A 13,038-nucleotide genomic window follows, 5' to 3' on the forward strand; every position below is an offset into this window, starting at 1 on the left:
CTTAGTCATATATGCCTAATCATCCATTTCCAAAGAAATCCGAGCTGAAAATTCGTCCCCCAAAAATTTTACGGTTCGTGACCGGCACATACGATATATATATATATATGATATTACGTAATATATATGTATATGATAGGGATAAGAATCCCATTTCTTCAACTCTTCATTCCCTTTCCCATTTCGTATTCCTCATTCCCATTTCCGTAAGAGAGAGAGAGAGAGAGAGAGAGAGAGGGAGGGAGAGAGAAGCAATTTTCGAGCTTGGATCGCGATTGGTTCGGTAAATTTCAATTTTAATCGGTTAAAAGTTATGTTTTACTCCTAGTTCATAGTTTTGGGTAGAATTTTGTTGAACCATATTCGTATTACCGTGTTTTATGTTAGGGTTTTAAGGTGAATTTGGGGAAAGATCCAAGATTTGCTTCCTACGGAAGGTAAGGAATCCCTTTATTTGGTTGAGGTTATTTGAAACTAGATAATTGATAGTGAATGATGAGATTAGGGGTTTTATGAATATGTTTCTATACATGATAATGGCTGAAAATGCATGTACATATCATATTTATGCCCATATATGCTTATAGTTGTGAAAATAGTGAAAGGAAAAATCAGGGTAGATTCTGGCAGTAACTTCCGTGATTTTCTGGGAAAAATCAGTAAAGTATTTTGATCCAATTTTTTTTAGACATGTAGTTCTATAAGTCTAGAACCTGCATATAAAATTTCATAATGATTGGAGTAGTGGAAGTATGGTTTTCGGAATTTTTCCCAAAACTGGTCCAGAGAGCAGAAAATCCGGACAGCACACTGCCAAGGGTAAAAATGTAATTTTCTGTGTTAATTCGTGAACCTAGGTGACCAAAACTTTTTATGAACATCAAGTACTATGAGTTAGGGTTCTACCATAAAAATTTCAAGTGAAAAAGAGTTCGAGAACTATCTTTACCGGCTCAATCTTTCAGACTGCGCTAGCTGAAATTTTCTTATAAGGAAGTGGTATTATGTATATGAAACCTATGTATATACGTGTAGTATATATATTTATGTGTGTATTATGTATATATATATATATACACGTGTGATGTGTGTGTGTTTAAACTATATATATATATATATATATATGTACATATATGAGTATATATGTATAATTAAATGAAGGTTGTATCTCTATATATATAGTATGTGTAGTGTAACATATATATGTATATATATAAGTAATATATACATATTATATATGGTATGAGGTGGTTGTTAATGTGCCTAAATATTTAAGTTAAGCATGCTATGTATATTATAATGTGTGTGTAATGTATGTACAAAATGTTGTATTATGTATATTATAAAGCATGTATGTGCAGTGTATATATACTTAACGTGTATATATATACATATAGTATGTGTACCTTATGTGAATATGCATATGTGGGAAATGTTATGATTGAATGCATATATACATATGTGTGGTGATGATGGAAAATGTTTTGAGAAACAAGACTTTGAACTATTTTGAGAATGGTGATCGATTTAAAAAGGGGGACTTGATTTCGTGGAACATGTCCAAAAAAAAAAGTGATTTTGACTCAAGGAGGATGAGAAAGGAAGGAAAATGGTTTTCAAACCCTTGGTTTCTAGTGAAGTTGAGGAGGACCTTGATTAGCCTTCGGGTGGCTTAAAGTGCCCTTGCCCAAGGTTGTTGTATGTAGTATGATCATTCATACTGAAGGTGCGAAGTCTATTCGCCGGGTACTATATAACTCGTTTGGATGAGGTATTCCTGCGGGGGTGTGCACACTTAAAGTATAGTTACTCTGAGAAGTCCGGGTAGGTGTCGTTTTTATGGACCTAGTAGGGCCAGCTAGGGATCATTTTAACGAACCTTACGTCCAGGGGATCAGTGTTAGACCGGGTGATGACCACTGAACCCGAGTTCGATGATCCAAGTGGTCAGGGAAGGAGTTAAGTGAATACTCCAAAGGCCTCACGCTTTCTATAAAGAAACTAAGTGGAAATTTTGTATGAAAATGTAGTTACGCTGTAGCTACGGAAAGGAGATGGTGAAAAGTGAGGAGAATGTCCTTTGAGGAAAGATTTTTCAAAGAATATGTTTGAGAACAAATATGGGATTTGTGTTTTCCCTTTTTCTGCTTATATGCTTAAATGTTTAGCATTATATGATCTGAGTAGGCAAATGACTATTATATGACCTCGTCTAGAGGGAAAATGATTAAGATGATATTGAAATTGTTGCCTATTATGTGTATAAATTGCTATTCGTAAAGGTTGCAGGTAGAACCTCGGCCGATGAGTAAGGATAGGGTTTTGATGTAATCAAGTTTTACAAAACCTTTATTTAGTTTTGGATAACCCATGGATATCCTTACTTAGCCGTCGTGCTAACTGCACTTCAATGTGTTTCTTATCAGTTGCAGATTAGTGTGGGCCCCTGTAGCCGATGAGCTCGGAATAGAAGGGAAGTACAGGTTGAGGTCTACTCTTTGATGTAGACAGGGATTGTTATTAATGTTGTAAGTTTAGCCTGTGCACTTAGAGTGGAGTTTGTCAAAGAGGTGATAGAATTCACTCTAGGTGTGGCGGTAGCACCCGGTTTTCTGTTGATATGATGTAAGCTTCCGCAGCGTTTTATTACGGATTTTGTAATAAATGTAAGAGTTGAAAATTGGGGTGTTACACGACCTCCAAAGTCTGACTTGTCACTTCGATAGGCTCACCTCCGTAGGTCGACCCATGCCCACCTGTCCTAACTGCACGAAACTCTCCGTTTTCCGCCTTTTTTATCCTCAATCTTCTTTGCGATTCCCGCCCTCATCATTACCTTTTCTGAACTGCCGTATAGGCATTAAATGCCTTCCCACTCTGACGTAAGCTAACCGTTCCATCAACCATCGCATTACTCGCCCGTCCGTCCGATTGAAGCCATGCGTCCTCATCTCCTTCCTCCTCCAACTCTATAAAAGGCTCACCTACTTTGCTTCTTCCTCTTTTGCCTTCTTCTTTTGCAGTCCAGCTCCCTCCACTCTAGTCACTTCGCTGTTTCTCCACCGCTATCGTCTGCTCTCACATTGCCTCTTTCTCTCTGCTTGTCATTTCCACAAACCTTTCCTGTAAGCCCATTTTTCCCTTTCTTTCTTTCTTGACTTCTTTGTCTTTTCCATGTCTTCGTCTTCGTCTTCCTCTCGCGTGAGGTTTTCATAAAACCTCTCCGCTTCTACCTCCCGGCCGGTAGCTTTATAGATCCCTCAGCCTCAACCGAATCATCGGTGAATCCAGCCAAAGGAGTCATGGCCGGCCTAAGGATATCTTTGTCCAATTCCAACTTGTCGAAAGTATCCAGATAAAGCACATTAACACTGTTGCCACTGTCCACCAATACTCGCCTGACGACGGTACCGACTATATCCATAGCTATAACCAAGGCATCTCTATGAGGTCCTTCACCTAAAGGTAGGTCGCCATCTATGAAGGTGATCGATTCTCGACATGCTCTCTTCACCTGCTCCGCCCGTCCATAGATAGCTCCTACATACAACTATCGAGCCCAAGCTTTCCTCGACCCAGTCGAATCACCCCCTTTGGGTCCTCTGATAATCATGTTGATGACGTTTTTCCCTTTCCACTTGTCTTCTTTCTCCTATGAAGCGGGATGTTTCCCCTTATCACGGTTACCATCTCCGGCTTGACTCGATTCCCATGCTGCCAAGGCAGACCTTGACACCATTAACTCAAAGTACTCCTTTGTATAATGGCCTCCATTTCTTTCTTCAAGAAATCACATTCCTTGGTCGAATGAGTGGTCGATCGATGCAACCAACAAAACTTGCCGGTTCCCGACATCTGCCCGGTGGTCTGGGGCGCGTTCGTTGGCCGTACCTCATTTTGAGGCTGAGCCTGAACTTCTTGAACTGCGACCGGCTCTTTCAGTGTTCCGACTCGTCTCCTGTCGGCCTAGCCGACTCTTATCAAACTTTCTTGTGTCGTGACAACCCTCCTTCCTAGATCCTTTTCTGCCTTATTGCATCCTCAGCGTCAGCGTGTCGATTAGCCCTTTGAATAGCTTGAGCGTGCGTATGAACTCCGTCATTCGGTATGGAGGTTGGTATAGAACTTTCCCAACCTTAGATTCTCCATGAACAAGATTAGCATCGTCTTGTCATCTAGATCATCCATCGCATGGACCTCTTTCTGCCACCTCGCCAGGAACAACCTAAGTGATTTAGTGGGATCCTGCGTAATCCCGGATAGGTACATAAAGTTCTTCTTCGGGCGTTGATGTGTTGTTAGTTTTTAGTGGTGAGGTGTGTAATGTAGGTGATAAAAGAAGAGTCAAGACTCCCCGAGTGTCGGTCTCTCAAGGATGACAAATTGGAGTGAATTAGTGTTGTCATTTAGGATGTTAAGAGATAAGACTTACGAGAATCACTAGAGAACATTTGAGTCATGAATTGGGGGTTGGAAAAGTGAATTTAATAGGAAAAGGTTTAAAAGAACAAGGGGTTTGAATGCCTTAATTAGCCTATGTGATTGACCTCACTATGGGGATTGTAGAAACGAGGTTCGGGAATTGTCACACTAGTCACGGTATTTATACCGAGTGACGTCACACTTAGACTCTCAATCCTCATTCGGTTGAGGCATTTAATCGAACACCTTGCCTACCACTCCTCCCAAGTCTCATCCTTTCGGATAGAGGGCGGGGATGTGGATGAGTTGGACTCGTGAGAGGCCGCTATCGCGCACACACTCACTTTCACAAAGTCTACTATCTACTCCAGTCGGAAATAGAAGCAAATCATGAAGAACATCAACCACACAAAACTAAACCTTACTTCATCATTTTCACAAGCAAATGGAATAATTTAATCATCAATCACAAGGGCTAGTGTGGGGCAAACAATCCCCTCTACTAATCTACTCTAACATTATCAACATCGAAGATCAACAAAGGGGAAATAGACAAAGCAAATAGATTTAAGTCTTAGTATAACAAGAACGAGAGTAGAGTAATATACCTAGGAAACCAAATAGATCTATTACATCTTCACTCTCATCCTTCTCCTTGCATCTATCATGAAGAACTAATCTAATCTAAGGAGAAATGGGGATTTCCCCCAAAGGGGAGAAACTAAGGGAAAATCAGATCTGGAAATTGGGGTTCCCTCCTTCTCAAATGCAGAGGAAGGGTTTAAATAGCCAACCTAAAGTCGAAATCCCGCAAATGCCCTTAATGGTCCAGTTCACGCCGCCTTCACGCGTGAACGGGGGCGTGGACGCGTACTGGAATGGGTCCACGCCTCCTTCACGCGTGAGGCCCTTGTGGTCAGATCCTGCCCGGTTGCTTCTTCGTTTGTTGCTTCCTTTTCGGCCTCGGACCCTGCTATATCCTGCGGGAATGACTTAAAACACAACTTTAAAGTTGAATTTGTTGATTTGATCTTATTAGAGTCTTTACGCATGGAAATGATTACAAATGGGTGGCAAAACTATATAATATTGTCCTATAATTGACCCTAAACTCGACTATTCTTGGCACTTATTAGGCGTAAGTAAGCGAAATAATTGGTCAAGAAGAGCTTGGCCAATTGGGTGAAACTGTTTACAGAATGTTCGGGTAATTTCATGCACCACCTTTGCGCGGAACCGGTTAGAGTTGTCAGGAAGGCCTTTCACGAACTTGCCGAGCTAATGCAGCAACGTCCTCCGGCCTTCGACCTCGGCCAACTAGCGACTCTCCACTACTTTCCCGGACAGAGTGTTCCTCAGTTTGACTCTGAACCTCATCATACCGCCGTTCCTGCCTATTTTGAGGCTCATTAGGAGTTACCTCCCTCGGATTCTCATCACCCGGTACATCCTGGTTCGCCAGCCTATCAAAGACGGACTGATGATGTCCACTCGACTGAGATCGGCGCCAAGCGGTCGACCTTTATTGCACCACCGGTCGGACAGACCTTGATGGCTGGTCCATCGGAGGCCTATCTCTTTCACGAAGGTACACCTCTCGCTCGTAAATGTATGCCAGCCAAGTAAGCGCTCCCATAATTCCCAATGGCTTGGGTTGATCTGGCGCGATTGGCGGAGGAGGTGGAAGCGCCTCTCCGACTTGAACCCCGTTAGTAGGTGGGTCATCCACCCGCACTTGCTCACTTTGAGCTCGAGAGTGATTGAGTTGCTCTCGCAGATCGCCATTACGGGGTCGGGATAACTACTCTCGCTGGTCCCTTCCTTGAGATACAGTCTGTCTAGTAGTGACGTTCACTTGTACGTGAACTTACGTTCTTTCTTTTCCCTAACCTTGATAACTCCTAGTAGTCACCATTGTTACGTTCCTTCAACTTTCTCAGTCAGCTAGAGACCACACAACCTTTCGATCGATCCTTACAGACAGCGCCAATGTTGGTTTTATCTCCCACAGAATGGTCGAAAGGCAGGCCAACACCACCGGAAAATCGACTAAGCATTATCGGAAAACTAGAGTAACTTTCCAGCCCACTTGTGTATTACGAATTGCCTTTGAATACAATGAATAGCCTATGAGTGTGGAAAAATTGCTTGTCTCTCTTTCTCTCTCGAGGCCTAGAACCCTTATTTATACAAGCTAGGAGGGATTGGATTTCTCCTTTAGAAAACTACTAAACTACTTTAGGAACTCTTTCTTTATTACATTTTAGGTTCTTTCCTAATCTATCTCGACCTTCCTTCCGTATCTCCTCCCTTCTGCCGCCAACTCTTTAGGAAACCCTCATAACTGCTTATCTTACACCGCCTTTCTTGCTCCGCCTTACCTGCCTCGGCCCTTTCTAGGTCGGTCTGGTCCGATTCATCTTCTTCTTACTTCCTTGGCTCGACCTTCCCTCCATGGTAATTAATTGTTTCAATAGTTATGTTCAATCACTCTCAGTCTAAGATCTTTAGCTTCCTTGTCACCTTCTCAATGACCCCTCGATTGACCGACCGATTGTCGACCGACCTTCGCCGTGTCATCATACCTTCCTTCGAGCCTTCTCTCAATCGGTATTGGTCATCCCTTCTTCTTACTCTGAGCTCCTGGTACCGAGCCTTAGCCTATCCCCCATCAATAATCATAAAGAATGTAAAATCAAGAGAAGAAATTTAGGAGTAATGATGAGTAAAATGGTGATAGTAAAAAGTGGGTGTAAATGTCGTTGCGTTGAGGATTGGGACTATGACACGTACTTGTATGATATGTAGAATTCTAGGCACTAAAGTATTGGAATTCACTAGAATCCAAGCAAACTAAGATTAAGGAATGTAAATAAAATAAAAGATGCAAATTAAATGAGGAATAAACTATATGATAAAAGAATGGGTCAGATTAGGGGTATTGCAATCTTGGTGCTCTAACAATCTCAAAATTAGGGAAAAACAATTAACCAAGGGATTTATTGGCAATGCACTCAAGAATTCATTTCAGCTACTTTCGTAATCAATAAACTAGAATTAGGCTAGGATTGCCCCACTTTCGTGATGCATCAATCTTAACCTTAAAACGACAAAAGCATTATAAGCCCCCAAATTACCCATATTCTCATATAGTAGGAAATTAAAAATTGGTTGAAATTGGTTAGGCTGAGTCTTTCACCCAACTTTCGTTGTGGTGAAATCCTCTCCAAAGCAAATCAATAAAAGATGCGCATCAATTATCAATAAGAAAAATTTATGATCCAATTCAAACATAAAAACCCTAGGTTAATAATTTATTCCCCTTTATGCAATAATCATAAACCTAACATCAAGAATAGCAATTGAACCCTAGTCCAAACCCAAAAGCTAACTACTCATGCATCATAAAAGTAAACAAAGCAAAGCAATAATAAATAACCATAAACATTGCAAGAAATCTGAAAAGAAAGTAAATAAAGGAAGAAGAGAACTTTACTAATGATGAAGAACAAATCCAACTTCAATTCGAGATTCCAAGCTTAAAAATAATCTAATGTAAAACTAATCCAAACTATGCTAGGGAAATCTAAAGAGAAGAGAGAAAAAAATAGACTAAAACTAATTAGGGTTGGGAACTCCTTAAATTGTAGAGAATATGTAGAATATATAGGAGATAGATGGGCATTGGGCCCATGAGACAACTTCCAATTCTTTTCCAATTCTTATTCTTGTTTCCTTTCCTTCCTTAGGTAATTTTCTTTTCTTCCAAAACTTGTCCAAAATGTTCCAAAATTCTTCCTTTGTTGCTCCTTGTGGATAATTCAACCCTTTGGACAATATAACACACAAACAATTCTCAATTTCACTAGGATAAAGAAAATAAGCATCAAAACAACTAAAATAAGGGGTGAATTATTGTATAAAATAATAGATATCAAGTAACATTATTTTTCTTACTCCCTGATAATACACTTATTGTTTTCATTTTCAAAATTTATTAATAATTTTATAATGGGTTAAATCTAGTTTTGATCAGTAAACAATTTGTACTTGTTTTTATATTTTTAATTTTTGAGTTTTAAATAAACTAGATTTGATTCTTAACTATTGAAAATATATCACTTTTAATCCTTACACAATTGAAAGTGTGCTAAATAACTAGAAGTACAAGTACTGATTAGGCGATTCACGATTTACTTCCCAATTCCCCTTGGACAATATGATTTTTGGTGGCTTATAATTAGTCTAGTGTAAGATGAAAATTTTAATATATTAAAAAGAATAACTAAAAGTAGGCAAATTGTAGCGTGGACCATAACAAGATCATGGTCTAGCTGCATGGTAGACACTTTTCCAAAACGACATCATTTTATATTAAGTTTCAACTAGTGCATCATGTTTAATAACACTATCATGCACTAGTTTTCATAATATTTATTCTATTTTCATTCACTCCATACTAGGTCAATAATGTTCCTTTTATACGTTCATACAAACGAAGCTTAATTTATATAAACAATAAACTACATGTACATTACATCTATTTCAATTCGCGCTGTAGGAGGTTCATAATAATCCTTTTATATATATATATTCATAAAAACAAATTTTATTGTACATAAAATTATATTGCATATGCAATATTATATTTAAGAGTCAATTCTTTTTTTTGGTCCTAGACTTATAGTGGTAAATACAATTTTAGTCATCCATAAAAAAAAATCAAACAATTTATGGATACACTTATCATGACGGGGACAATTTTAGTCCTCCGTCTATTATCTCGTTAGTTGAATGTAATGAGAGGCATTTCTATCACATTAGAAAAATTCAAGTAGTTCTCGACCGAGGCTTAGCAGTCGGCAACCTCCTCACCCGCAACAATAGGCGACAAATGGTGGTCTGTTTTTCTGACGTGGTCTTCTCCTCTAACCGAGGCTTAGCAGACGGTGACCTCCTCACCCTCTCGTCTCTCTGTACCTCTCTCTCCAGCGTGGGTTGTTTCTCATTCGATGAAGCTCAATGACGAACAAAGCTACGACAGCAACTCCAACAATGGCATCCCCTGATCTCCCTTTTCCCGGCGAGGCAAGGCACTCTGGCGGTAGCGCGAACGGTCCATTTCGGTGGGCGAGGCAAGACTGTGAGAGCTTCCCTCCTGGTTTCGGCGACGCAAGGCAGCAGCGACGGGGCTGGAATCTCCAGTAGGTTCAGCAGATCGACGGTAGCAGCGGCATGGACTCCTCGACGGCGAACGGTGGCGGCGTCTCCCTCCTCTGTTTTCGGTTGTTCTTCTTCTCGGCGAAGGCTTCAGCGAACAGAGGATGAAGGCAGATTCAAGATGGATTAGAATGACTAATAAGGTAATTATCTGTTTAATTATGGTGAAGATTGAATGGATTATATGTTAATGAAGATTAATTAAGGAAAAATGGATTAATGTATTTCCATGGATTAATGATATCGTGAAATGACACAATTGCCCCCTCTCAAACAACTATCTAACGGGGAATACAAACGGAGGACTGTAATTGTCCCCGTCACAATAACTATGTCCATAAATTGTCTGATTTTTTATAGAGGACTAAAATTTTCTTTACCAAAGTCTAGGACCAAAAAAGGAATTGACTCTATATTTAATAACAGTCATCATGTATTGTACTCATAATATTTATTCTATATGATCATAAACTTAATCATTAATGTACATAAACATTAAATTACGGGTACATCAAATCTATTTTCATTCACTCTATAATATGTTTATAATGCTCATTCAGTCATTCTATGTGTTCATAAAAATAAAGTTTAATATACATATACATTACACTAAAGAGTTAATTCCAATTTTGGTCCTAGATTTATTGGTGACAATCCACTTTTAGTTCTTTTTTATTAGAACATCCATTTTTGATCCTAGTATTATTGTGGCATGACCAATTTTGGTCCTCCAGCAACAAAATCGTTGAAATATCATTAAATACAAAGACATTTCAATCTCTTTTATACAAAGTATGTTGAACCGCTATATTTTTTATGTTTATTTTTTTGAAAACATTCATAATTGAAGACCGAAATTTCATTGTATTTAACGATATTTAAACTGATTTGTTGATAAAGGACCAAAATTGATCATGTCACAATAATACTAGGACTAAAAGTGGATGTTTTAATAAAAAAGGACTAAAAGTGGATTGTCACCTATAAATCTATGATCAAAAATGGAATTAACTCTTACACACTAAAGTAATGCTTTTCTGTACCTATAGATTTATTTTAAAAAATATATATATCAATATGAGTGTCATTTAAAATATCTCAATTAAAAATTTTTAATAATATATTTTTTATCCATTAATTTTATTTGTACACAAATTAAAAAAAAATTGAAGTTTAGAAAAAAAAATTAATGAGAAAAAATATTAGTGTGTTGAGTGCATATAATAATACCTTATTCCACGGTATAATAATTACTAAAACTATCACATTTTCAATAACCAAATATTAAATTTGATCTCCAATGGCCTTGTGGTCGAACAGCATAAGTGCATAACTATGGTTTGTCAAATAAGAAGTTTCAGGTTTGAATCTCAGTGTAGGGGTATTGACTCTTTGTGGTATCAAATATTTGGTAAGGGTAATGGATTTCTACCATGGGAATCAGAATCGAAATGTGTATCAAATACTTGGTAAGGGTAATGGATTATTAATAGTTGAGGAAGAAAGGAGGAAGGGAAATGAAACCTTTATTTAATAACGGTATGTGTTTTACACTAATGGAGTATTTCAAACCTACAGTAGTATTCTAAAAACCTGTCAACCAAACAATAACAATCACTTTGATATATATACCTTATACCAAAACCTGTCAACCAAACACACCCTAAATTTGAACAATTTAACTCCACGACCAAAAGTGAAAAATACAATACCTACAATACGTAGTACGACTTTTCAAAGAAAGAATTTGTATTAATTTTACCTAAATTCACCGTTTTATTTTCTACAACGATACTGGTATACCCGTAAAGAGTGTCGATCACAACACCTGCCCAGAACCTCTACAACAACAGTCAATCCTAATTATTTGAGAATGCCTGTAATAATGCAGAGATTAATTAATGAATAGTAATTGAATATTATATATATATATATATATATATATATATATATATATATATATATATATATATATATATATATATATATATANAGTTAATTCCAATTTTGGTCCTAGATTTATTGGTGACAATCCACTTTTAGTTCTTTTTTATTAGAACATCCATTTTTGATCCTAGTATTATTGTGGCATGACCAATTTTGGTCCTCCAGCAACAAAATCGTTGAAATATCATTAAATACAAAGACATTTCAATCTCTTTTATACAAAGTATGTTGAACCGCTATATTTTTTATGTTTATTTTTTTGAAAACATTCATAATTGAAGACCGAAATTTCATTGTATTTAACGATATTTAAACTGATTTGTTGATAAAGGACCAAAATTGATCATGTCACAATAATACTAGGACTAAAAGTGGATGTTTTAATAAAAAAGGACTAAAAGTGGATTGTCACCTATAAATCTATGATCAAAAATGGAATTAACTCTTACACACTAAAGTAATGCTTTTCTGTACCTATAGATTTATTTTAAAAAATATATATATCAATATGAGTGTCATTTAAAATATCTCAATTAAAAATTTTTAATAATATATTTTTTATCCATTAATTTTATTTGTACACAAATTAAAAAAAAATTGAAGTTTAGAAAAAAAAATTAATGAGAAAAAATATTAGTGTGTTGAGTGCATATAATAATACCTTATTCCACGGTATAATAATTACTAAAACTATCACATTTTCAATAACCAAATATTAAATTTGATCTCCAATGGCCTTGTGGTCGAACAGCATAAGTGCATAACTATGGTTTGTCAAATAAGAAGTTTCAGGTTTGAATCTCAGTGTAGGGGTATTGACTCTTTGTGGTATCAAATATTTGGTAAGGGTAATGGATTTCTACCATGGGAATCAGAATCGAAATGTGTATCAAATACTTGGTAAGGGTAATGGATTATTAATAGTTGAGGAAGAAAGGAGGAAGGGAAATGAAACCTTTATTTAATAACGGTATGTGTTTTACACTAATGGAGTATTTCAAACCTACAGTAGTATTCTAAAAACCTGTCAACCAAACAATAACAATCACTTTGATATATATACCTTATACCAAAACCTGTCAACCAAACACACCCTAAATTTGAACAATTTAACTCCACGACCAAAAGTGAAAAATACAATACCTACAATACGTAGTACGACTTTTCAAAGAAAGAATTTGTATTAATTTTACCTAAATTCACCGTTTTATTTTCTACAACGATACTGGTATACCCGTAAAGAGTGTCGATCACAACACCTGCCCAGAACCTCTACAACAACAGTCAATCCTAATTATTTGAGAATGCCTGTAATAATGCAGAGATTAATTAATGAATAGTAATTGAATATTATATATATATATATATATATATATATATATATATATATATATATATATATATATATATATATATATATATAGGATCGTGTTCAGGTGCGTACTGCTC

General features: G+C 37.0%; 1 long non-coding RNA gene across 3 annotated transcripts; it reads left to right on the plus strand.

Moving 5' to 3' along the window:
* Positions 1-142: 142 nt before the first annotated feature.
* LOC116007334 lies at positions 143-9,854 on the plus strand. Of its 3 annotated transcripts, none has more exons than XR_004095235.1 (3): positions 143-283; positions 388-437; positions 9,247-9,854. It is a non-coding gene; the product is annotated as an uncharacterized LOC116007334 (long non-coding RNA). The 3 variants fall into 3 exon arrangements; XR_004095234.1 differs by lacking the exon at positions 9,247-9,854 and adding an exon at positions 2,427-2,437; XR_004095233.1 differs by having other exon boundaries at positions 217-437.
* The last annotated feature ends 3,184 nt before the right edge of the window (positions 9,855-13,038 follow it).

Source organism: Ipomoea triloba, chromosome 15, assembly GCF_003576645.1.
Source record: "Ipomoea triloba cultivar NCNSP0323 chromosome 15, ASM357664v1".
Lineage (NCBI taxonomy): Eukaryota > Viridiplantae > Streptophyta > Magnoliopsida > Solanales > Convolvulaceae > Ipomoea > Ipomoea triloba.